This window comes from Hyaena hyaena, unplaced genomic scaffold (genome assembly GCF_003009895.1).
Source record: "Hyaena hyaena isolate Hyena2069 unplaced genomic scaffold, ASM300989v1 scaffold_293, whole genome shotgun sequence".
NCBI classification, from domain to species: Eukaryota; Metazoa; Chordata; class Mammalia; order Carnivora; family Hyaenidae; genus Hyaena; species Hyaena hyaena.
This window is the reverse complement of record NW_024080925.1, coordinates 735,103-761,508: the sequence shown is the minus strand read 5'-3', so window position 1 is coordinate 761,508 and position 26,406 is coordinate 735,103. Positions and strand designations below refer to the sequence as shown.

Here is a 26,406-nt window from a genome sequence, read left to right as displayed (position 1 = left end):
GTTTAGGTCTATATTCCGCCCCTCATTAGTTTTTCTGCGTGGTATGATGGAGGACTTGAGATTCATTTTAGTTCCTAGGGTATCCAAAGTTTGCAGTACAGTTGGATACAAAAAAATTCCTTTCCGCCCACTGACTAGCCTTCAAGTCTCTACTGGAAGTCAGTCAACGGTATCGTTGTAGGTTTATTTCTAAACTTTCTAGAAAAAGTTTATTTGTGTATTTTTAAGCCAAAGTGTTGCTGTCTTGCTAGCACAGCAGTGCTCTGAAAAAAGTCGTCCAAGTGTCTTCCTTTTCAAAACTTACTTTATCTCTTCTAGGTCCTTTGCATGCCGTATGAATTTTTTGTATCTTCCTGTCAATGCCTATAACAATAAAACCTGCTAAGATTTTTAACTGCGCATGTGTATCAAATATTCGAAATCTAAGATCAGTAAAGGGGAAAAATGACAGAGCCTTATACTGTAAGAGCATGGAAAATAGCTCATTTATAATTTAATTTCTCTCAGCAATATTTTGCAGCTTTCACTGTAGAAAATTAGCATGGGTTAGTGAAATTTTTTCCTAAGTATTTTAAGTTTTTGGATGCGGGAGTAAATATTTTCGTTTTGTTTTCCAAGGTCTCACTGCTTACAGAGAAAAATACAACTTATTTGGATATACTGATTATTTTGTGATCTTATTAAATTCCCTGGTTACTTTCAACAAAGTTTGTTTATATGAATTCATAAGGAATTTACATCAGGTTACTCAAAAATAAAGCTTGCTTACTTCTTCGTTTCTAATGTACAGACCTTTAATTTCTTTTTCTTTTCTTACTATTCAGGTCAAAACATGCATTGTAATGTTGAATAGAAGTTTAAGAATAGGTATCTTTGCCTAGATTCCAATTGGAAATGACAAAGCATTTAATCTTTCACCATCAGTTATGAGGAGAGTTACAGGTTTTCCATAGATGTTCTTTATCACGTTGAGGAAGTTCCTTCTATTTCTAGTTGCTAAGAGTTTTTAGTTATCATAAACTCAAATTCTAAATACTTCTCATTTCACAATTCTTTAGGTAATATGATTTTTCTCTTTTTCTGGCACTGTGGTTAAGTACACTAACTAAATGGTAAGCCAAAATTATACCCCTTGGTCATGATATAGTCTTTTTATGCACTAACATATTTGATATAAAAATAGTTTGTTACTCTTTGCATATATGTTAGAGTATAATATTTTGTACTGAAATACTTTTGATTCCTGATATCTGTAATTTGAGAATTTGGTTTTGTTTTCAGTGTTTCCATTCATTCCAAGTAATTTTTTTCTTTGACTCCCAGGTAATTAAAAAGACCACACTATGCAATTTTCAAATACTGAGATATTCCATTATTACCCAATTTACTGTTAACAGAAAAACACACTCAGCAAGATTTCAATCTTTTGAACATTACAGAGGTATATTTTATGCCCCACATGCCCTACTTTGGTGAATGTTATCATGTGTATTTGTAAAGAATGCATATCCTAAAGTTGTTCTGAGGAAGCCCCACAAATATTAGAACAAGACCGCTGAAAGAACTATCGCAATTTTCTAAGTATTTACTGTGTTTTTCCCTCCTTTTGGACTATAGTTTTTCCTAGAATTTACTGAAAAAGGGACATGATAAGGCTAGGATTAAGGAATTATCTATTTCTCCATTTAATTCATCCAGTTTGTGCTTGCTGACTGTTGATGGTGTTACTAGGAGCTTACATATTGAAGATGATTATTACTAGTAAACCACTCCTTTTCATCATTGTGTAATATCATTCTTTGTCTCTTACAGTATGCGCTGCCTTGAAGTATATGTTCCCTGAAATATACGTTGCTATGCTACTTTGCTTATTGTTCTGTTTTCCATTTGTCCCTTCTGCTTTTCAACTACAAAAGCAAGAAAAAGATAAAAGAGAGTAGTCGAGCAATTTTTAGTATCCCATTTTATTCCTTCCATTGCCTTCTGAGCCTGTCTCTTTTAATTATATTATTTTTTTGGTTGCTCCAAGACTAACAAAATGCATCTTAACATATCCATCTACCTAGAGTTACAATTAGGTCAATATTGTACCTTATTATGTTTTCCTTTTTCCACATTTCACTCACATCTCACACCCCCTGAGATTCATTTCATATATGTAATAACAGTGCAATCCATTTGTTGTACCCCATTTGTGCAATTACTAGCTTCTGCTTCGATGTACATTATAAACCCCATCCTGCAGTGTGTTCCTTTTAATTATCAATTTTAAGTAATTTATGAGAAGAGGAAACAGCTTATTTACTATTTCAGGCACTCTTATTCCTTTTTGTAGGTTGGGAGTTCCATTTTCCTCTGGCTTGAAGGATGACCTTTAGCATTTATTTCTTCTAGGGCAGGTCTGATGACTACAAATTCTCTCAGCTCGCTAAAAATATCTTAATTTTACCCTATTTGGGGAAGGGTATCTACTAAATAGAGAATTTCAGCTTAACAGAGGGTTGTTTTTTTTTTTTTAGGTTTATTTATTTATTTTGAGAAAGAGAGAGAGAGAGAGAGGAAGGGGGGGGCAGCGTGGAACATGAGGTGGGGCTGGAACTCAGGAACCATGAGATCATGAACTGAGCTGAAATCTAGAGTCAAACACTTAACTGACTGAGCCACCCATGCACCCCATGGGGTTTGTTTGTTTGTTTGTTTGTTTTTCATTATTACTTCAACACTTTACGTCATTCCATTGACTTCCGCTTTCCATGATTTCTGCAGTTAGCAAAATCTCTCACTTTCCCGCGTGCAAGCTGTCTCCCCACCCCAATTACACGAGATTACTTTCATAAATTTTTTCTTTATCTTTGGCTTTCAGCAGTTTGACCAGGAAGTGCCAAGGTCTTTCTCTTCTCTTTACATTACCCTGGTTCGGATATGCTGAGCTTCTGGAATCTTCCAGTTCTATTTCTCACTCAATCTGGAAGTCTTGGCCATTATTTCTTCAAATATTTTGTCAGCCACAACCTTACTCTCTTTTCCTGTGGGGGCTCCAATTAAAATTGTTTTTGGAATGACCGGTATTTACCCACAATACTTAGGGTTCTGTTCATATTTTACATAAATGTTTTTTGCCTACATTCTTAAGATAAAATAACCACTGAGGAGCTGCCTTCAAACTCACTGACTCTTCTGCTCTCTCCAATACGCTACTAAACCTACATGCTAAATATTTCAATTCAGTGATTAAACTTTTCAGTTTGAGAATTTCCATATGGTAAATTTTCATAGTTTTCATTTCCCTGCAGAAATTTCTCAATTAAGACGTTGTTGTTGTTGTTGTTGTTGTTGTTGTTCTTTAATTCCTTGAAGATAATCTCCTGTAGTTCTTTGAACATATTCATAATATCCACAAAGTCATTGCATGTGAAATCCCAAATCCGGGCCATCTTGGGTCTGGTTTGATTTTCTTTGATGATTGATCCTATTTTACTTCTCTTTACTATTTAATGTTATAATACTGCAACAACTGTTGAGCTTTAATATTCCATGAGGAATGTTCATTCTAGTTTTAGCAGGCAAATCACTGGGTGATCACCTTAAGTTGTACAAGCTTGAGTTTACTCACTGTTACTATAGTGGTGGGAAGTAAAGGAGTTTCCTTAGCCCCTTGAACTTGGTATCCAAACTTTCTTCCCAGAGAAGGCTGCAAGACTCAATTATAGATTTCCTTAAGGTGAGTCCTGAGTAGGTACTTTTTTGTGTTGTTTAAAAAAAAATCGGGGCGCCTGGGTGGCTTAGTCGGTTAAGCGTCCGACTTTCACTTAGGTCATGATCTCGCGGTTCGTGGGTTCGAGCCCCGCTTCGGGCTCTGTGCTGACTGCCAGCTCAGAGCCTGGAGCCTGTTTCAGTCTGTGACTCCCTCTCTCTCTGATCCTCCCCTGCTCACGCTGTCTCTCTCTCTCTCTCTCTCTCTCCTAGAAATAAATAAAACATTAAAAAATTTTTAAAAAATAAAAAAAATTTAATATTTATTTATCATTGAGAGAGAGAAAGGGGAGGGTGGGGCAGAGAGCAAGGGAGACACAGAATCTGGAAGTAGGATACAGGCTCTGAGCTGTCAGCACAGAGCCCAACACGAGCTGTGAGATCATGACCTGAGTCACAGTCAGACGCTCAACTGACTGAGCCGCCCAGGTACCCCTAGAGTAGGTACCTCTTCAGGGTGTGGTCCTCATTCCTGAAGTACAACTTTCCAGTTCTTTGAATAAATGCCAAGTAAGCAAATAAGCTGCTAAGACTATTTCTCTTTTTTGGCAGAGCCAGAAATCCAATGCCTCCCAGCAATGCTAGACTTCTAGGATCTCGGCTCCATTCCCAACTTGTAGCAGGTAACAAATCTTGATCAGCCTAGGAACAGCCCAGCCCGCAGGCACAGACGCAGTGGAGATCTGAACAAGGATCACAAAGGGCCCTTTCTATACAACCCCTGCCCCTTCAATGCCCTGCCCAGCAGAGTCCAGCTCTTTCAACTGCTACAGACTCTGATCTCTGCCTCTTCTGCTTAGAGAAAAAACAGCCTCTGCTTACACTTTAGCTCTCTGTGCTATAACTGTAAATTTTTCACCAGGCCAAAAGCTAGGCACTCATGAAGTTACTATAGTTTCTGTTTTTTCAAGGCTTGCAATTTTTCTCTACTGGTTGTCTACGGTCTTAAAACAGATGACTTGCATGTTTTGCCTAGTTTATCTTGGTTAGCGGTTCACACAGCTTTTGCTAATTTATTCCTAAGTCTTTTATGTTTTTGTTATGTTACCGTAAATGGAATTTTAAAAGCTTCTCATTTCAGTTTTAAGTATACCAAAAAAGCTTTACCTAGATTAACCCATTGTTTCTATTTTGCCCCATTTGCTTTATCTTATTCTCTCTCTCCCTCCGTGTTACATACACACACACACACACACACACACACACACACACACACACACGAGTGCACGCACACGTGCAGTTGGTTAAAGTGATGCTCACCAGTTTTTCCAATGTAAAGTTGCTAGACGACTTTTCCTTTATAATTAATAAGCATTTTATAGTGAGATACTTTGAAACTATGTGAATAGTATGTATATAATCCATTTTCATCAAATTTTCACCTTCATGTTAAGGGGGACAGCCCACTGAGTAGAATATTAGAGTATTTATTCAACCTTATTAAAAATGCACTTTAGTAACCTTTCTGAAGGCCTCAAGAATGAGATGCAAAGAGGCTGTAGCTACAATTATACCTTAAGCCACAATGTGATACAAGTAGCTAGTCTATAGTAACTTAGTTCCATGAGTCCGGTTTCCTCTTTTCCATTATGTTTCCAAAAGAGTCTCAGAAGAGAATATGGAAACCTATATAATGAGTTTTGCAGAATACAGAAAATGCTCACCCAGCGCTAGACAATAGTTGGATCTAAAAAAGCAACCTTAAAACAATATTGTTTGCAAAGTGATGAATCATAAGAGACCTTTTTGCTTATAACTACAAAATGCTTTAGGCTTTATTTCAAATGAATGATGTATGGCTAGTAATTAGTATGTGACTGTAATGATGTTTTGTTTTGTTTTTGCAAATGAAACAAATTAAGCAGATTGTGCCATAAAATTTCAATGCTATATAGATGGCCTACCTAGAAAGCATCATGCTTCCCTCCCAAAAAGCAACAAAGAAACCACATTTCCTATTATGGACTTAAATGCCCCACTTTTTAGTTGTCTACTTAGATGATTGAAAATCTCAAAGAAGAAAATCCCAAAATTTCTAAAAACTTAAATTTCAAATGCAACAATTTCAGCTCCTACTTGAACACTCTAATTTATACCTATTAATAACTCAAAGTTAATCTTTAAGTATTAAAAATAAATTGCTCCAGTAATGAAGCATGCAGAAATCACCACTGAGAACAACTTCAAGGATGGCGGGCATCTACAGCATAAACATAAGAAACGTAAGAGTGGTGGGCATCACAAGAAATGGAGTATTGTCTTTTCCTGTCATAAAAGTACAAGCTCATGGCTGAGCAGTAACAGTTACTCGTTGAGTGAACAAGCTGCCTCATCTATGAAATGGTAATGCCTATTTCTGGAGTTATGTGAGAGCCAGATACGATTACTCATTCATTTATATGTTAAATATATATTGAACATTTATTATGTGCCAAACACTGTTTTTGGCTTTGGAGATTCCCATTAAAAATGGTACCCATTTTTACAAGAGGGGCACCCGGGGGGCACAGTCGGTTAAGCGTCTGACTTCGGCTTAGAAAAGGATGCAATGCCTGGACTAAGTGCCTGGACTAAGTTGGGTTCAAGAGATAGAGAGCGGTGGGGGGCATGATCATGATGAGCGCTTTCATGACCAGAGTGGCATTTGGGCTGAAGCAAAGGGATCTGCAAGAGTAAAGACAAATCTGAGGTGGGGACAGGAACTGAGTATGGCTGCAACAGAGTAAATGAGGAAGGGAGTGGTAGGCTCGGAGTTTCAAGAAGGAGATACTAGATCATACAAATTATAATCAAATTAGAAATCATCAGAACGTCCAAAGGGAAATTCCTCTTCTGGCCAAAGATGGAAAAGCAGGGATTAGACTTACCACCCTGCCTGAAGCAACAGTTTTCAAACAGTAGACACCAGTGTAGGACAGGACACCTGAGAAAGGACAAACAAGGTGAGCTCTGTGACTGTTCTAGCTCACTTTTTTGGAAAGAGTTTCCAAACTGCAGTACGAAGAGGAGGAAGCCAGATGGAATCATGGGGTCTCCATGAGTTGAGAAGAGGCAGGTGGTAGTCTGCCAACGCCAAGGCAGCTACAGTTCTTGAGACAGAGTACCAGACAGAAAAGAGTAGCACAGAGAGAAAGTCAAAGATCTCAATAGATTCCCCGTGTCTTTAGCTCTGGTACTGATGAGCACGTGCATGTAAGAAAACCACTAGAGGCTGGGGAAAGAATCAGCTAACAGCACTGGAGGTAACTGTGCTCATTCTCACACAGGGTTGGGAAACAGTACTTGATCTCATCAGCCAGAGTGGGAAAACTTCAAAATTCATGGAATATCGAGTAGAATTCTCAGCAGGGTATTGCTGAGTATCACTCTTGGGGGAACAGAAGCTCTAGATTGAAGGCTCCTCTGATTTCATGGAACAAAGCGTAAATACAAGCCACGTAAGTATCAAACTATTTGCAAGTAATTGAACTGCCTCCCCAAACAAAGCACAAGAATATTTACAAGGGTACAAAAATATCTACAGTACGACATGGTAAAACAAAAAAATTGCACCCAAACAAAAATTATTAGCCACCCAAAGTGGCAGGAAAATATAACTACTGAGGAGAATTTTAATAAGCACACATCCAGAAATACACAAATGACAGAAATAATAACAATGGAAAAGTCATTATAAAACTATTTCATATGTTTGAGAAGGTTGTGGAAAGAATGAGAATTTTAAGAAGATAGAAGATACTTTTTTAATAAAAGATACCCAAACTGAGTTTCTAGAGAAAAAAGTTATGATATCTGAGATGACTGAATGAGAAAAACAGCAGATTAGGTACCACATAGGAAAAAAACTAAGTGGAATACATGGCCATAGAAATTATCTCAAATTAAAAGAGATTAAAAGAAAAAAAAAACATAGGCAAGTATGGAGCACCTTCAAAAGATATGGGTGGTAATAAAGTATATGCAAATTAAGTCCCTGAAATATAGAAAGGAGGTACAGAAAAAGTAACTGAAAAAAAGTAACGGCTAAAATTTTAAAATTCAAGGAGAACTATAAACCAGGAGATCCACAAACTCAATGAACTCCATGATCTAGAAACATGAAGAAAACTACATCCAAGGTACATCATAATCAAATTGTCCAAAACTAGTGATAAAGAGAAAATCTTCAAAACCAGACAATAAAGAAAAAAAAAAAAACAACACATGTACAAAGGAATAAAGGTTAGAATGATGGCAGATTGCCCAAAATTGTTCAAACAACAAGATAGTGAAGTAACATGTTTGGAGTACTGAAAGGAAAAACTATCATCCTGAAATTCCATATTCTTCAAAAACACTTTTTAAAATGAAGGTGGTGAAGAGAATTCCTCAGACATACAAAAAAAAAAAAATTCATTAGCACTGGAAGAAATGTTACAGTTATTTCTTCAGGGAGAAGGCAGAGGATTCCAAATGGAAGTCAAGATTTACACAAACAAGTGAAGAATGCTGGAAATGGTATATATGTGAGTAGACCTAAAAGACAAATAATTGTTGAGAGTAAAAATAATAACCATATGTTAGGAGTTTTAAACATGTTGAAGCAAAATGTATGCTAACAATAGCAAAAAGCCCCCAAGTGTTGGAAAACAGGAGTACACTGTTTTAAGACTTCATACCATACAGAAAGTGGTATAATATCATTTGAAGTTAGTTAAAAATATGTTTTATAAACACTAATGCAAGCATTAATAAAGAGTAATAACTAATAAGTCAAAAAAAGATAAAGTCACTAAGATATTTAATCCAAGAGAAAAAAAGTACTGAAGAATAGATGACAGGGAAAATAAATAGCAAGACAGTAGATTCAAACCCTGCCATACATATCAGTGTCCCACATTAAAGCAAAATGATCAACACTACACTGAAGAGGTAGAAATCATTAGATTGAACTTTAAAAAATCATTATCCAGCCTACAACAATAGAAGCTGAAAAGGAAAAAGAACAAAAAAGACCATGTTATCACTAGTTAAAATAAAGCTGGAGTGGCTGTATTAATACAGCACAAAGTAAATGTTAAAACCTTTAGAGTATTTTAAACTTCGAGGTGACAATCTCATTTAGGGCTTTTTTTTTTATTTGGTTATATAAAAAGGGATCACTAGATGCTATGTGGAAAAGGATAGTACATTTAAAGCATGAGGCATTCCACCTTCAGCGACCTTAAAGATTTAAGGGTCAAAATTGTTCAGGGGGGTTATGATTCAGGAGCATAAGGCAGGCTGACACACTGCAAACACCCTCCCCCACAGGTAGGATATGTGGGATATTCTGCAAGCACTCCTGGAGATCATGTGATCAGTTTACATATGTCTTAGTAAATTACAAGAAAAAGGCAATCTTATTAACAGCCCAGTCTTCAGAAACCTATAGACGCAGTTTCCTGGAGCCCCAACATCACCCTTCTCTCCATAGTGATGTGGGGAACAAAGACTAGAAGGAAATGGTAGGTAAAATTAAATTTCTTTGTGACCTGCAATCCATTGACAAATACTTGGGGAAAATACAGAGTAGTACAACATTTCTCCAGGAACTCCCTAGTGTCTTAATGCCTTGCTAGAAGGGAAACAACCTTAGCTTGACAATAGCAAGGCCTCTGGTACCTTAGTAATCCTCTTGAGCATATAAAAGTCCTTCTGGAGGCCTTCTGTTTGCCTTTACCTCTTCCAACTCCATAGTATATAACCACTCACTCTTCACAACCCCTGTGCAGCTTTTTCTGCCCACAGGTCATGTCCCTGTGCTTTAATAAAATCACCTTTAAAAAAATCACTTTTTTTGCACCAAAAATAAATATATATAAAAGTAAAACATGAGACATAGGGCCTAAAACACAAGCAGCAATCAAGAAGTACTAAAAACAAAAATATAAGCAGTTAATGACAGATTGGCCCAGTGTCATCATCCTTAAGGATTAATGTTTTCTCAACACTATTGTTCTAAAATTAATACCCACGCTTTTCTACTTTAAATTTGGCTCCCCTTTACCATTCATTAACATGTATGAAACAAAAGCACTCCAGGCATGGCGATCCCCGCCTGACTTGCAGGGCTTCATTTAATAAAAGAGGGATTATGAGAAATCATCAAAATACCATAAACATGATACTTAAATTTAAGAGCCACTTTGGTTAAATCCTCTACACTTGCAAGTGGTTAATTAATTACATGCTGAAGATTGATCAGTGGGCCAGATAAAAATTAGTCACAGAGTAAAAGAGAAAGTTAGATCTGAAGATCCAAATATCTAGATGTATGTATGTATGTACACACACATACACACCACAGTCAGAGTTTTGGATATAATTCTAGTCAGCTGACCCTTTTATCTCTATCTCCAGAAGCTGATCTCATTAGCCGACTTTCAAGTGTTGGGTGATACTACAGAGAAGTAAGGTCAGGGGTAGTGGAGGTAAGAGTGACACAGGAAAACTCTTAGATTATTCAAGAGTGATGAAGAGTAAGAGGGTCTTTTCCTTTAACATTTTCTAATTACCTCATATTTTAAAGCAACACCTGTCCCCAAACACTCTTAAATGACCAATTCCTTGCTTTGACTTTATTTTCTCCTATGCCATTTTATAAATTCTTGCCCTTTCTCCAGCCAGAGTATTAATGGCAAAGGTGTTTCTGTATTTATTCCAAACATGAACCCATTAAGAATGATACCTTGCTGTGTCTTTTGGAATTGATTGTTTGCAGTTCTTATACTCTGTTTCTACATTAGGACAAAGTAAAATTCATTCAGGGGCTTCTAAAAATAAAATGAATGGCCTTTCGGAAATTCATTCAGTACTTGGGTATGTGTGCTTCAGTTCAAGTCATTGATTTGGTGAGTGCGTTTGGCAGTGTTCTAACCAAATCACTGTGATACATTTTTCTGGTAACTCTTTTGCCCTTCAGCAATAAAGTGTCTCCGAAGCTGCCAGAGGGGCCAGGTCTGTGTCTACATTTCAGGCAAAATGGCGGAACTATGGAGACACGGACAGCAGGACCCAGGCAGTGGACTCAACTGATAAAGGATAGGGCTACAGTTCAAGCCATGGTTAGGGAAAAACAAATGGAAACCTGCATCTGGTGGAGGATGAAATTGGGGAAAAGATGGTCTTAAAATGGTAAGAGAGGTAACTACTAAAGCCAGCAGTCACAATTATAGGTAGCTCCACAGGAGATTATAAGAATCTAGTAAGAAATAAGGGGCTAAGAGCACAGCAGATACAGCCCCCCTAAGAGAAAAATCTTAGAAAAGTCAATAAGGCAAAAGAGTCATAAAGTAGCAGAATGAGAGAGAACAGAATGGTAGATGGAAAATTAAATGAGAAAGGGAAGGACTGTCATGAAGCTAACTGAACGGGTTTTCTCTTAATTACATTCAAACTACAGAATGCTTTAAAAAAAAATTCTGGGTCAGAACTTAGGCAAAGCACAAATAAAGGAAGTGTCAAGAAAAACTATACCTTTCAGAACATACTAGCATTCACCTACCTGATCAGCATGATTTAGGTGCTTTCCTGTGGCTAGTGGTTCCAAGGACAGCTACTTTCAAAGGAAACATTGATAAAATAGGATAGACAGACTCTGCTTGGCCACAGCATAAAACTTCAGTAATGCCACACAGTTTACTACAGGAAGACCTGAAATTTGACATCAATGTGCAAAAAGAAAAAAAAAAAATTCAAGGGGGGCCTGGGTAGCTCAGTCCATTTTGCCTCCAATGGCTCAGGTCATGATCTCAAGGTTCATGGATTATAGCCCAGAGTCAGGCACTGTGCTGACAGCTCAGAGACTGGAGCTTGCTTCGGATTCTGTGTCTCCCTCTCTTTCTGCCCCTCCCCAACTTGTGCTCGCTCGCTCTCTCTCTCTCTCTCTCTCTCTCCCCCTCTCCCAAAAATAAATAAATGTTTTGAAAAATTTTTAAAAAATCAACAGGACTGTGGGTCCAATCACAGTTTCACCATAAAGCCACAGACTATGAGAACTCTTAAACATATTAAAATTTATACTAAATCGTGACTATTTAATGTATCATTATAAGTTAATGTACTGTAAGTACTACAGTACACACACAATTAGATTTTCCTAGCAGATGGGAACTTGGACAAATATAATATGTCAAATAACTTGGTAGCGATGAGGCTGGTGATATAAAAGTTAACATTAGCTTTTCAATAAAGAGGGATGGCAAATCACTGCGTTTCCTATCCTATGCCTTAAATAAATATAATATGTGGACTTGGATATAAAATTGCCATCCTTGGTAAAGAAAGAAAAATAACATTAATAATGGATAATAGCTGAGTTGCACAACAGGAAACTTGACCCAATGTGAGAGGGAAGAAAACAAACACATTTATCCTTTTAAAAAGGCCACGTCTGGTATGGAAGATAAGGGTGTTTAATGAAACATACAATTCAATACAAAATGAAAATATAAGCAAAGAAGGAAAAGGAAAAGACAAAACAAAACAAAACTCAGACAAGTCCTATAACGAAACAAAAAAATATAGGACCAAACACCATCACCTTGTTTCAGGAGCCATCATGCAAATTAGGTTAAATGAAACTATACAATGATTCTGGATATCCCAGAAAAGTTTTCAATGGCCCTCACCCTTAGTATCACAATGCCACTTTTCTGCCAACCAAGGGACAGAAAATGAGAGCAAGGCTTCTCGATGAAGTCAGTGGTCAGGCCACAGAGTAATGTAATGAGACCACTGAGGCAGTTCACATTCCAGAAACATACACTCATCAGTCTCTCCAAGGAAGGACAGAGGATTTCCCTCCCATTTGGGTCCTGAGTTTCTGAAGGTAAAAAATGGTATTTGGTTTCTGCAAAGAAAAGTAAGGATGGGACTTGCCCTAAGTAAAAATGCAATGTAGGCTAAAGCCTAGCTTTAAAAATTTTTCCCTTTGTTCGCCTTTCGCCCACCTGCTGTATACATCTGCTTCTCGCCTAACAAATCAAGAGCCTTATACCTAGAAACAGTATAATACGGTGGAAACAAAATATAATACAGAAATCCTGAATATGAAACCTTCTGTTTCTAAGGTATGGGTGTTAAGTCACTTACTCTCTCTGAGTTTCAGTTCTTGCAACCCTAAAAGGACTGCTGTGAGTGATATTATCAGGCAAATGTATATAAACATAATTTGTGAAATGTTTATCACTATACAAAAGTCAAGTAAGGTAACTGTCATGTAGTTACTTTGCAGGTCAACGGTTGCTCATTTGATGGAATACTTACATCATTAACCTAAGACTCCAAAATTACTCTCCTGGCTCCTATCAGCCAAACCCTAACTTTCTAAATGTAACAATTCTCAGATATTGTATTTAAAAAATAATCAAACTAAACTATCATCGAATCAGACTCTAATCCCTAGCTACCCCGTTGCATGAGATGACTTACAAGCAGAAGTCTAACTGCTGTCTTGTTCTATTTCATAGAGTTAAATTCAGTTCGGCCATCTTTATTTTTTCTTTGCCCTTGAGCACACTTTTTATAATAACCATCAAGTTGTTACTATCTGCAACTGGAAGATTTTAATTTGAGGGGATTTCTAAGGCGAAGGTCTTCAGATGGATAGATTCAGTCAGGTCTACTTAGTTCACATTTCTGGCTCTAACATGTACAACTAATATCAGAAGTGAAACGTCTCCGAATCAGGTTTTCAGTAACTTGAATTGTACTCTTGAAGGTTTTTCCCATAAACAGACCATAACTACTCTGATACCACATTTCAACACAAGATCTGGGAGTCATGATAATTGATCGTACCTAAAACGTTCCTCAATCAGTACTTAACTTTTCTATCACCCCCCCAACTCATCCCCTTTATGCTTTGTGCAATGCTCAATCGTGTATATTTTAAAAATATACAAAGTACAAAAAGCCTAACATACCTAAAAATGGTTCAAAAAAAATTAATACATAATTGTGGGGCGGAAAAAAAATCATTGAGGAAGAGGAGGGTATGAAAAAAGAGCAGAGGACAGAATCTGAGTGAGACCATGATTTAAGTATCAGAAGAAATGGGAAGAGAATCCGGGAAAGAGTCAGACACGCAGAGCAAAGGAGCCACAGGCTAGAATGACAAGTAGATAAAGCTAACGGGGTGAAATGCTGACCACATGTCAAGAGCATGCAGATGAGACATGAAAGGACTTACGTTGGATTTGGAAATATGAGGTTGTGCATACTCTGAGACTAACTCTTAAGAGGGAATGGAAGGAAAGACACATACATAAAACATGCTAGAAGATCAGAGAACAGAGAGAGCAATCATTCTAAATGTAAATTACAAAATGACTCAAAGCAAGAAAGTGGGTCTTGAACTCGATCTCAACACAAAAGAAGAAAAACATTTAAAATACAAGTATGATGAGGATGATAGCAGCTAACATAATTATTGGGTACTGATTCACTACTGACCACACACAAATGCTCTCCTTTAAATTCTACCATCACGTGATGAGATAGGTTCCAAGTTCGCATACATTTTATAAATAAAGAAATTGAAATTGAGGGGTGTTAAGAGACTTAGTGAAAGTTTCATACCTAGTACATGGTGATTTAAGTACTCAACCCCAGATCTAAGTGGGCTAGAATGCAATGAAGGATATTTGAAGGAATTTGGAATTCCAAGACCAAGTTGTTTTGTTTTTTTTTTTTAATCTTTTTTATTTATTTCTGAGAGAGGGAGAGAGACAGCATGAGCAAGGGAGGGTCAGAGTGAGAGGGAGATACAGAATCCGAAACAGGCTCCAGGCTCTGAGCTGGCTGTCAGCACAGAGCCCGACACGGGGCATGAACTCACGAACTGTGAGATCATGACCTGAGCCGAAGTTGGATGCCTAACCGACTGAGCCACCCAGGTGCCCCCAAGACCAAGTTGTTTTAACCCAGGTTCATGTGTCCGTACTAGGAACATGTTGCGTGGCAAGCCCCAGTAAGCCCAGAGCTAGATACCTTTAGCATTTCAGTATTTTAAATAAATCATAAAGTAACTTCCAGAAAACTTATTCATTCTTTCATCAGATATTTGAGTGTTTATGATATGCCAAGTAGTGTATAAGGCATAAGGAATTCACCAAGAGATACCTGAGAGAATGATTGCTGACATGACAGATATTCTTATGGTAGGCTAATAGGTTAATGGATAGACAGAATATAATGAGATGATAGATACTTGGGAAAAAACTAAAACAGGGATGAGGAAAAGAAGTGCTGTGGGCTAGTGGGCATGCAGTTGTGAACCAGGTGCTCAGAGAAGACTTCCATAAGTTGACATATGAACAAAGACCAAAAAGGACGTGAAGGAGCGAGTCATCTGGATGTCTGGTGAAAGCAAGGTCCAAGGCGCATAAAGAGCAAATATAAAACCCACAAGAATGTGGCTGGCATTTCAGTATAGATGCCGTGTGGTTAAAGCAGACTACTCCTGGGGCGGGTACACAGCAGAAGATGAGGCTAGAACACCAAGGCAATGATAGATTCTGTAGAGCTCTGTCAACCCCTGCAAGGATTTGGGATTTTTTTTTCTCTGAGGTGGGAAATCATTATAGGGTTATAGGTAGAGAGAGTTATTATCTGACTTACATCACCGGCTGTTGTGTTAAAAATAGACTGGTTGAAAATGAATTGAGATAGATATTATTTCTTAGTATCAAATCTTTCACACATTTTACATGCCTGTTATATACAACACAAGCAAACATTGTACCTTTTGCCATCAAATGAATTAAATGGGAAAGATGAAGATAAACCACGGTTGAAAAGTCAAAATTTGTGAGAAACTTACCAGAGTGAGCAACTCTGTGAAAGAGCTTATTATTCTGATCATGCTGTGTTTTCATTAGTTCTAATAAATTAAGGAATTGCAAAGTTATTTAATACAGCTGACATTCTACTAATTTCAAGGGAAAAGGGTAACAAAAGCTCATAAAAGAATTCGTTTAGAGCTCAATTCTACTTATCCACCCACTCTACAGAGAATACAATTGGTGGTATGTGAGTGATTTTTCCCCTTAGTGGCAGGATTTGCTATTACTATTTTTATGCCGATTGGAAGTAAATGGACACAATGCCTTGATTAAATTAGAGAGTTAGTTTATCATGGCAAATGCCAACATAATTCTGGCATTTTAACATTATCTTAGTTTATTATATAGGCACTATACATTTAGTATTATGATGTATTAGGTATTATTCCATTTTCTCTCATGTGAGAGCAAAGTTTGGAGGCAAAGCTTTTTTCTTTCTTTCCACAGACACATATTCTCATGACCACTAGCTTCTTTCCAAAGGTCCCTGATGAATTATATTCTACAAATGCCAAATAGCCTTCTCACCCTGGCTCATGCTTAGTTTTTGAAACAAACTGCAATAGTATCATCTTATAATGTCACCTGGTACAATTCCCTAGACTGGGGGTGACAATTTTCCTCAGAGAGGTGAGAGCTGCAAAATAAACAAATCTTTGCTGATGGTGAGTCCCTCTCTAGGGACAAGAATGAGAAAACACAGGGCAGTTTGCATATTTTGCCTCTTCCTCTGCTGCCTCCTGTGATGCATTTCTTTTTTTTTTTTTTTTAATCTTTTTTTAAATGTTTTATTTTTTTCTGAGAGAGAGAGAGACAGCATGATCAGGGGAGGGTCAGAGAGAAAGGGAGACACAGAATCTGAAGCAGGCTCCAGGCTCTGAGCTGTCAGCACAGAGCCCGATGCGGGGCTCGAACCCACAAACCGTGAGATCACGACCTGAGCCGAAGTCGGATGCTTAACCAACAACTGAGCCACCCAGGCGCCCCTCCTGTGATGCATTTCTAATTCAGTCCTTAGGTAAGCTCATCCAGAATGAGGGCTTTAAATATAATGGCACCCAAATTTATCCCTCCAGCCCTGAACTCCCAGCTTATATCCCTACCACATACTTCATGTGTCCATTGGGATTTCTACAGACATGTTAGGCGATGCCCTTCCCAGTCTGTTCCTCATCTCTGTGAATGGAAAGACTTATCTTCCTCATTACACAGGGCACGAACTTTGCAGTCAGCCTGATTTCTCTCTTATCCCAAATCCAACCTATCAGAAATCCCATTTTCCCTACTTTCCAAACAGAGCCAGAATCTGAGCTCTGCTCACCAGTGACAGCACCATCAAGCCTGTCAAGCCAGCACTAATTCTCATCTTAATAATTAGATCATTAAGATAGCATGTTACCTGGCCATTGACTTCCATTTTGACCCTTCCCCACCATATGTGCCCCCACATAGATGCCCCAGTAATAGTCCTAAAGCATCAGCCTGATCATTTCACCTATTTAAATCTCTCTGATGGCTTTCACACAATAAAGTGCATGGACCTCACGCCATGGCTCCACGGTCCCAGTGGTGTAACTTTACCCCCTACCGCTCCTCCGTATTTGCTCTGCCACAGCCACTGGCCTTTGCTGTGCCAAGCTCACTTGTCTCTCAAAGCCTTGGAGCTTGTGGTTTCCTCTGTCTATAACATGCTTTGTCCAAAGACAGCTACACAGCTGACTTCAGTCACTTAAGCTCAGGCTAAATATTATCTCTTCAGAAATGTGTTCCCTAGCCTGGTTATCTCCCTCCCTCTCTCCCTCCGGCTAAATATTATCTCTTCAGAGATGTGTTCCCTAGCCTGGTTATCTCCCTCCCCCCCCCCCCCCCCCCCCCCCCCCCCCCCCCCCCCCCCCCCCCCCCCCACACACACACTTGCACCTGGGTCTTCATGCTAACACTTCCTGAGGAGTATTTATTACTTGATACTAGGTTATGTTTTTGTTCATCTGTATATTGTTCCTGTCCTTAGATGAAACGTAAGACCAACAAGGAATAAAAGACACATTCAATGCAAGTAACTCAGGGCCTAGAGCAATGTTCAGTGCATAGTAGATGTTCAATAAATATTTGTCAAATAAATGAACAAATGATTGGATCATTTCTGAACCCCAGGAGACAAGGTCTTAAAATTAAAAAAAAAAAATCAGATGGTGGTACAGTTACTAAAATAATCTCAAGGTCTCGATTCTTCCATAAAGTTTCTGGCAATCTAAGCCCCCATAACATCAAAAGGCCAAGGCCTACACTAATGGAAAAACTGCTACCTTGAGCTATTTTGTTAAGAATCTAACGTGAGCTCAGATCAGTATTAGAAAGGTTCTTAAATATACTCAATCCATTGGCAGTGAAGCCATGTAAAGTTCAACCATAAGAAAGCCTCTAATTTTCTGTATATTTCAGTATATTTGGCTAAATTGGTATATCTGTTACACATTATTTTGTACTTCCTGTTAAACTTGTAAAAAGAAGATGTAAATGGCCTTTTAAAAGTTTTGTCAATGTCTAACTCATTGTGTCATGTGTAGGAAGAACTACAAAAAATACTGTGTGAGGAAAAAGATCTTCAGAGAAAATATTATACCAGAGTGGACAAGGTAAAAATCCCTTCCAGCTGGCAACTGATTTCAACTACTCAAACCAACAAAACTGCTTTCTGTTTAATTAAAACTTCAAATGGCATTGTGACTATTCTGTCTCATGGTGCCGAAGGTGATGGAAGAGAGAAACCAGAGCGCGAGAAAAATGACAGAAGTACTAAATGTCTGCAGAATTTTAGCTGCAAATCAATGAGGACTGAAAGCAAGCTAACTTAATAAGCCCTGAACTAGGTGAAAGAAAAACCATCTGCGCTAGCGAGCCTATATTAAGTCCTGGATCTTGGTAGGAGCATGTCAAGAAGGTTGCAAAGCAGAGTGACAAGAATAACTGAACAACAGCTGAATGCTTAGGATCTTAGGAGAAGCAGACCTCTACGTTTTAAATAGCTATGAATCTAGTTATAATCACTTATTACTCTAAACAAATGTCCTCCCTGGGTAGTGAATGATTTGTGGAGGAGTTTGCCAAAGTGCTGTCTAAAGCATCGTGAAATTTGAGAGAACTTGGACTCCAGGACAGGCACCAAAAGCAGACGACAAAATAGAACTCTGTCTTCCAGGAGGAGAGACTGGCAAGATTTCTCTCATTGACAGACTAGATTGAAGATGAATTATCAAAGAGAAAAGGGAGAAGTAATTACAAGAAACCACAATAAAAAAGAAATTGTATCATACTAACTTCATGTCTTTTATTATGTTTTAAATAAAGTGAGAAGTCTGTGAAATAGGACTGACCCTGTGTCAGGACATTTGCAAAGTGCTTGAATAATCAACACCTAAAAAATGAAAGACAGACCTGAAGATGTTTAGTCTGGAAAAGCAATAGCTCAGTAGAGATACTCTTTCAGGTTTCTTATCTATCTTGGTAAGGATGTTTCAAAAGCCATGATTATTAATTTTTTTTTTTTTTTTTTAGAGAGAGAGGAAGAGAGAAGTGGGGGGGTGGGGGGAGAGAGAATGAATCCCAAACAGGTTCCACACTGACAGCCTCAAGCAGGACTCAATCTCACCCACGGTGAGATCACAACCTGAGCCAGAATCAATGAGCCATCCAAGTGCCCCTCAATAAGCCAAGAATTTTACACCAAATCATAATTTCCTCAACGCCTTTTAAAAAATAAAACCACTAAATACCTAAGAAATACTGTACAGGGTAACCTGAATATTCAATGAACTTAAAAAGAAAATTGCCTTCTGAGCTTAAAGAGCATCAAGAAAATGTCCAGAGTAGGTGTGATATCAGGAGAACAGCCGTGTATTGTGACAAGTGAACAAGTTAAGTGGCAGAATTACACAGGGTAGTTAAGTTCTACATTAAAAAAAAAAAAAAAGAGTGAATTCAGGTTTTTATGCTCATAAGTTACTTGGTTTGCTTTTAAATTAACCACAGAAAGGTCATTATCGAGAGATTCCTTTTAACAAAAACTAAAATAATTATCATAAAAATACTTCACATCCTCATTTTAAGAAGTGATTTTATGTCTTCTGAGGCAAGACACACAAAAGCAAAAATAAACAAACAAATGAGACTGGCTCAAACTAAAAAGTTTTTTCAAAGCAAAGGAAATCATCAAGAAAACTAAAAGGTAAACCTATGGAGAGAAGAGAATTACAAATGACATATTTGATGAAGGGTTAGTATCCAAAATATATAAAGAACTTATAAAACTCAACACCCAAAAATGAATAATTGAATCAAAAAATGGGCAGAAGACATGAATAAACATTTTTCCCAAGACGACATATGGATGCCCAACAGACACAAGGGAAGATGTTCAACACTGCTCATCATCAGAGAAATGCAAATCTAAACTACATTGAGATATCACCTCACACCTGTCAGAATGGCTCAAATCAACAACACCAGAAACACCAAGTGTTGGAGATGATGCGAAGAGAAGGGAACCCTCTTGCACTCTTGGTGGGAATGCTAACTGCTGCAGCCACTTTGGAAATCAGTATGGAGGTTCCTCAAAAAGTTAAAAATAGAACTATGATCCAGCAATTGCACTGATATTTATACAAAGAATACAAAAATATTTGAAGTATCAAAGGCATACATGAACCCTGATACTTACAGCAACATCATCTACAATAGCCAAATTCTGGAAACAACCTAAGTATCCATCAACTGATGAATGGATAAAGAAGAGGTGGTATGTATTCCACACAATGGAATATTACTCAGCCATAAAAAGGAATGGGATTTCTCCATTTGAACGACATGGATAGAACGAGAGAGCATTATGCCAAGCAAAAGATGTCAGAGGAAGACAAATTCCATATGATCTTACTCGTGTGTGGAATTTAAGAAACAAAACAAGCAAAAGGAAAAATAAAGAGGAAGGTCTCTATTACGTAGAGAATTAAATGAATAAATTAAAGAATTACTGTTTAATAATTAAAACAATATATTTTTTAGTTTCTCAAACTTTGCACATTTTTCATTGTTCTTATTATATATTTCCCCTTCTTTCTGTTCTGTTTCAATCTCATCTCAAAACCAAGAAATATAAAGTAAAACCTATATATAACAAGTGGAAATGGAGAACATTAAGTATCGGTGACTGTACAGGAAAAAACCTGTATATATATATTGTTCATAAAAATATACACTGACACACCTCTTGGAAAGGTAATTTGGCAATAAATATCAAGATTAAAAATATCTTTTACTTACGAATTGAAAATTCTGGGACTCTTTTCTAAAGATATTAATAATGAAGTTAACCTTTATAAAGAGTTAGTATTACAAGACGATTTACACACATTCACTATATTTTTTTACTCGGGACAACACAATGGAGGTAGGCACTATCACTGTCCCTCTGATTAGCAGAATAATGATCCCTCAAGGATAACCATGTACCAAACCCCAACACTTTTCAATAGATTGTTTTATGTGGCAAAGGAACTTTGCAGATGTGATTAAGACTCTTTATATGGGAGGTTTTCCTGTATTATCTAAGTAGGCCCAATATCACAGGGCCCTTATAAAAAGAGAGGAGAGGGTCAGAGAACATGTGATGACAAAAGCCACAATGACGAGGGACCACGAGACAAAGAATGTGAGCAGCCTCTAGAAGTTTGGAGGAAGGAAACAAATCCCCTGCCTTCACAAGGAATGTAGCCCTGATAACCCATTTTTGACTTCTGACCTCCAGAACTAAAGCATAAAAAACAACTTCCGTTGTTTGAAGCTACTAAGTTTATGGTAATTTGTTACAGCAGCAACAGGAAACTTAGAGAGCCCCATTTCATAAATGAAGAAATTGAGATACAGAAAAATAAATAACTACCCAAGAACATACAGCTAATAGGGTTGACCTAGGATTTAAACCCAGAGTTCATGGTCACAACGTCTATAAAACACTGCCTTCAAATGCATAAAGATGTAAGCAGAATTACTCTTTCAAAAACCCTGGGGACATACAATTTAATGGATACTGAGATAATATTTCTGAATAGTATACTGAAATATGTACACAAAAATGTATGCAAAATTATTATTTTAAAACCCTTCAACTAGCCATCATTCTTTAAGGGAATAGTTAAAAAGAAAAAGTCCTAGTTAGAGACCATGAAATACCACATAAGAATTTAAAACCAGTACATCATGAAAATGAAGATCTCCATATTATATTTTTTATAATGAAAAAGTTTCAGAGTAGTCTTTTTTTTTTTCCTAAATGTTCATATGAACATGCATATGTTTGTAAATACACAGAAAAGGGACTGGAAATCCAACAAAAAGTTAAAAGCAATTTGTAGGGAATGCAGTGAGTTAGTGAGATACATGGAACTTCCACACTGTAGTCACTATTTTTATATGTTACTTGAATGTTTTACAACAAGAATATTAGGGTATATTTTAAACAAGGCATTTTTAATGCAGGGAAATATGCATAAACTTCCTACAACATTTTTTTGATAAAAAAAAAAATGGAGGCCTCTACTGCAAAGAGTTTAAAAGCTCTGCCCTAGAGTGACACCAAATGGTGGCAGTTCAAAATACAGTACACAAACACGACATTTGTTCAATTCAACCTTCCTATAAATGTTTTGATCCCTCTGAAGAACAGGAAGCTTAACGGAATTAAATAATATGGAGACATATACTCGAAATCTTAGAATTTTTAATCAAAGAAGTCTACTGCACCAAGTTTCAAATGCAAATCTTTAGGCATTTTTCCAACCTTCAGCTAATCTTCTGATCCCATTGAATATTCACATATCTTATTTCTCACACAGTTAAACCATGATACTGTTGAGAACAGAGAATTTACCTAATGGTTTACTGATCAAAAAAACTGCAAAAAAAAAAAAAAAAAAGTCATACAACTAAACTCAAGTTCTACTCAATGGGAACCAACCTTTGGTAAGTAGGCCATATTTGGGGAGGGTGGGTGAGGAGGTGTTAGCGCTAAGCGGGGAAGAAACGAATCCAAGAAAAGAGACAGGCAGTTGGTCTGATGAGTGAGAGTTTCTAGGAGATATATTTTCACTTCTTATTGACAGAAAACTAAGCTGAAGAAAGCATAAGGAGAGGGCACGCCAAATAAGAACCAATTTCTCAGCAACAATAAGAGTTTTATCCTGAACCATCCAGGGAAAAGAATATTTCAAATTAGCACATCAGTCAGTACTCCGTGTCCTCTGCCCAGAACCTAAACCAACAAATAAAATCAGCATGCCAACTGTCTGATTCATTTCAAGTCACACAGAAAGACACAGAAATAGACTACCTCCCAGAGAATTCCTTTAAAATACCATTTGACTAGAATCTTCAGTCTCTCAGCATTAAATGAGAACTTTTTCAGATTTGGGGTGGGGTATTATTTTTCATATATCAAAATCTCCCAGGAAACAAAGAACATAGAAGTATATTATAATCAGCTACAAAAAAAAAAAAAGTCAATTGTACCATTAAACTATTAGGCCCTAAATTCACAGCACCAGAGATCAATTCCAAAAGGTACCAGACCACCAACCACCACCAATGTCATGATCATAACTAGACTACAGTGCACAGACATCAGCTGTCGAACACCTAAGAACTGTCCTGCTCAAACTGGCCAATATCCAAGTCATAAGGATTGCAAAGAGAATTAGTTCAGGAAGACTGTGAATTATTAAAAGTAACAGATGAAGGACTAAACACTTAGTAGCATAAAAAGACCTGGATCTAGTATTCATTCATTTAAAAAAAATTTTAGGAAACGAGATAGTATCTGCATTAAAAATGTTTGCTTCCAATTCCAAGGGAGAAATAAAATAAAGTGCATATGAAACACTATATTACAGGAAACCTGAAGATAATACAAACATGGTTTAGCGATTGAAAAAAAGCTTCAAGGACGTACAATTTCATGAATGTTGACAGTATTTCTCAATAGCCTATTTGTGTACCATACACTACATAGCACATAGAGTCCTGAAAAGTTGTATCTAACTATTACATGACAAAAGTAAAAGATATTTCTAATTTATGTTATATCTTATATATTCTACTCGGTCTTTAATTGACACCAGTTACCAGGCATTCTGGATACGTTACATTTGCACATTGCCTTTCTTCCAAAGAGTAAATATGTAAGCAAATGCCAATGTCCCAGTGGAGCTGCTTTTTGCTTATTGATTTACTCAATTCTTGAGTGGAATTAATGCTGACTGTATAATGCGAACAACTATAGTGATTTTATAGTATCAAATTGTGATGTTTGTTGAAATGGAACACACCTTTCTGAGAAATCTAAAATTCACACAGATCAAATTAATACATTTACATAACTGCATAAAAGGAAAAGTTAAACTGGCAAGTAATGTAACTGTTGAGTTTTAACTGATTTTTATTAAATGGAAAACAATATAGAAATCACCATATCAGGCTACAGAACCTGAAGATGATACAGAGCTAAAAGTAAGCCTGTCTTGGGTGAAAACAAATGAAAAGTCAAGCATTGGCCCTACTGACGGGTGCAAAGGTTATCCTAACCTTTGACTACCCTTGTTTTTGATACGGTGATGATTTTTAGGTGGAAATGATTGCTGTTTAATTCTAAGTTTAGTCAGTAAGTAAATGCTTTCCTATGAGATCAAAGTCACGTAGGAATCTCAGTTTAGCTTACTTTGAGTTAACAGCCCATCTTCGCTACAAACATGTTTATTACTTTAAAGATAAAACTGAGTATGGTGGGAATCATAGAAATAAACATGACAATTATAATCAATTTCCTAAAACCACCGAACTATCCTATCACTTATGTAATCTTGATAAATTGAAAATCTATCTATCTTTAAAGAACTAGCAATCTTAATATTGAGCTTTTAAACCAGAAAGAACCAAAATTTGCAGGCATTCCACTGTTCTACAATTTTTGTCCATCATGTTTTTTAGTATCGTTTGCAACTTTAAGCAGGTTTCTACCCCGTTGGGCAGGAGGAAGTGTCTAAGAAGTAGAGGGAGACAGATTAGGAATGGTGAAAAGCTGAAATGGAAGAAGGTAGAGTTAAAAAACATTACCATATATGACTGTTTTTTCCTGTCAACTTTCTTTCTCCTTTCTTCACCAAAGCAATTATGTCTTAAAACATTAGTGCCACAAAAACGAGAGCATACAACAATGTGTTCAAGAACATTCACAACCAACATATGATAAAACACTGTTCATACTGTCCTTAGCAGATGTTTTTCACTACCATTACTCTTTCAACATTTAAATTCCATCTGCAGTCAGGTATGATGACGGGGCATGCAAAGTGTAGATTCAAGGTCAAGTCTGAGTTGACATGTCCTAAATGGAAGTGGTCTATCCCTGTCTTAAAATCAAAACCATAATCTCCAGTACATGGAAATATAATTGCTTTGAATCTTTGGCCGCTACAAGAACACTGCTTATAAATCATGGCTCTTTGAAGTTGAACTCCATATTTTCAAAGGAGGGCATAACCTGGCTTTTTTTTTTTAATGTTTTTTTTTTTTTTTTAATTTTTTTTTCTGGGAGAGAGAGAGAGGGAGCGTGAGCAGGGGAGGGTCAGAGAGAGATGGAGTCACAGACCGAAACAGGCTCCAGGCTCTGAGCTGGCAGTCAGCACTGAGCCCGACACGGGGCCCGAACCACGAACCGCCAGATCATGACCTAAGTGAAAGTCGGACGCTTAACCGACTAAGCCATCCAGGTGCCCCATAACCTGGCTATTTTAATTACACCAAAAATAACTGTAAATTTAAGCTCATTCTATGAAAATCACTAAAACATGGGAAGAGTTTTACATTTTTTCCTGTGATGATGTGCAATGTAAAAAGTTACCTGCTACATAGACGTTTTCATATAAGCTTATATGTGTTTCAGATTTAATGTGAATGGTATGTATTTTTAAATTCTTGTTTTACATTATGTAATTTTACTTAAAAGTCAAAAAAGATGGGGAAAAAGAACCCACTTCTGCGTAGTCTGTGGTTAAAAATGTAATGGAAATTCTTCCCTTACTTACTTATTCCCAGTGGAAGACATTGCAGGAGGAGCATTAAATAGGAAGCAAAAGAAAGACAAAATGAACAGGTAATAGAACATAAAGCAAACAAGGAAATACAGAAACAAGATAAAAAGAGAGGAGAAAATGGTATCCTAGAGAACTGGGTAAAAACAATTTTTTAAGAAAATAAGTTAAAAAGTATTACAATAAAAATTATAAGACTATGGATAGGAAACCCCTGCTTTTTTCTTCCCCTTATGTCTTCTAATCAGAGTTTTGTGAACTCAGGGAGCCAAAAGGTATTGTGGGGGGCTGAGGAGAACGGGTTTATGAAGAAATGGCAGCAGTTTAAGTAGTTTAAGAGCAAATGCCAATAATAGGCAAAATATGGATATGGAGCCACAGTCCTTTAGTTAGCCAACGCACGTCTTCACAGTTATATCAAATGCAATTCCATCATGTCCCTGGTGGTTAGGAATAGAACTGCAGACGACACAGGAAAAAATATAATCTTACATACAAAGAAATCAAAACACTAGAGTATCGTCATGATGACTGAATGTAATCAACTTCAAAATTATGATGTAATGATAAGAGAAAAGAACAGGAGAAAGCAAGTTTGATAAAATCTTAATTTTAGGTTTGCAACACAGCTGATATATAGCACTGGC

General features: G+C 37.1%; 1 protein-coding gene across 2 annotated transcripts in view; it reads right to left on the bottom strand.

Moving 5' to 3' along the window:
* DIAPH3 (diaphanous related formin 3) overlaps positions 1 to 26,406 on the bottom strand; it is a 508,311-nt gene that overhangs the window by 238,188 nt on the left and 243,717 nt on the right. The gene's annotated exons all lie outside the window — the stretch shown is intronic.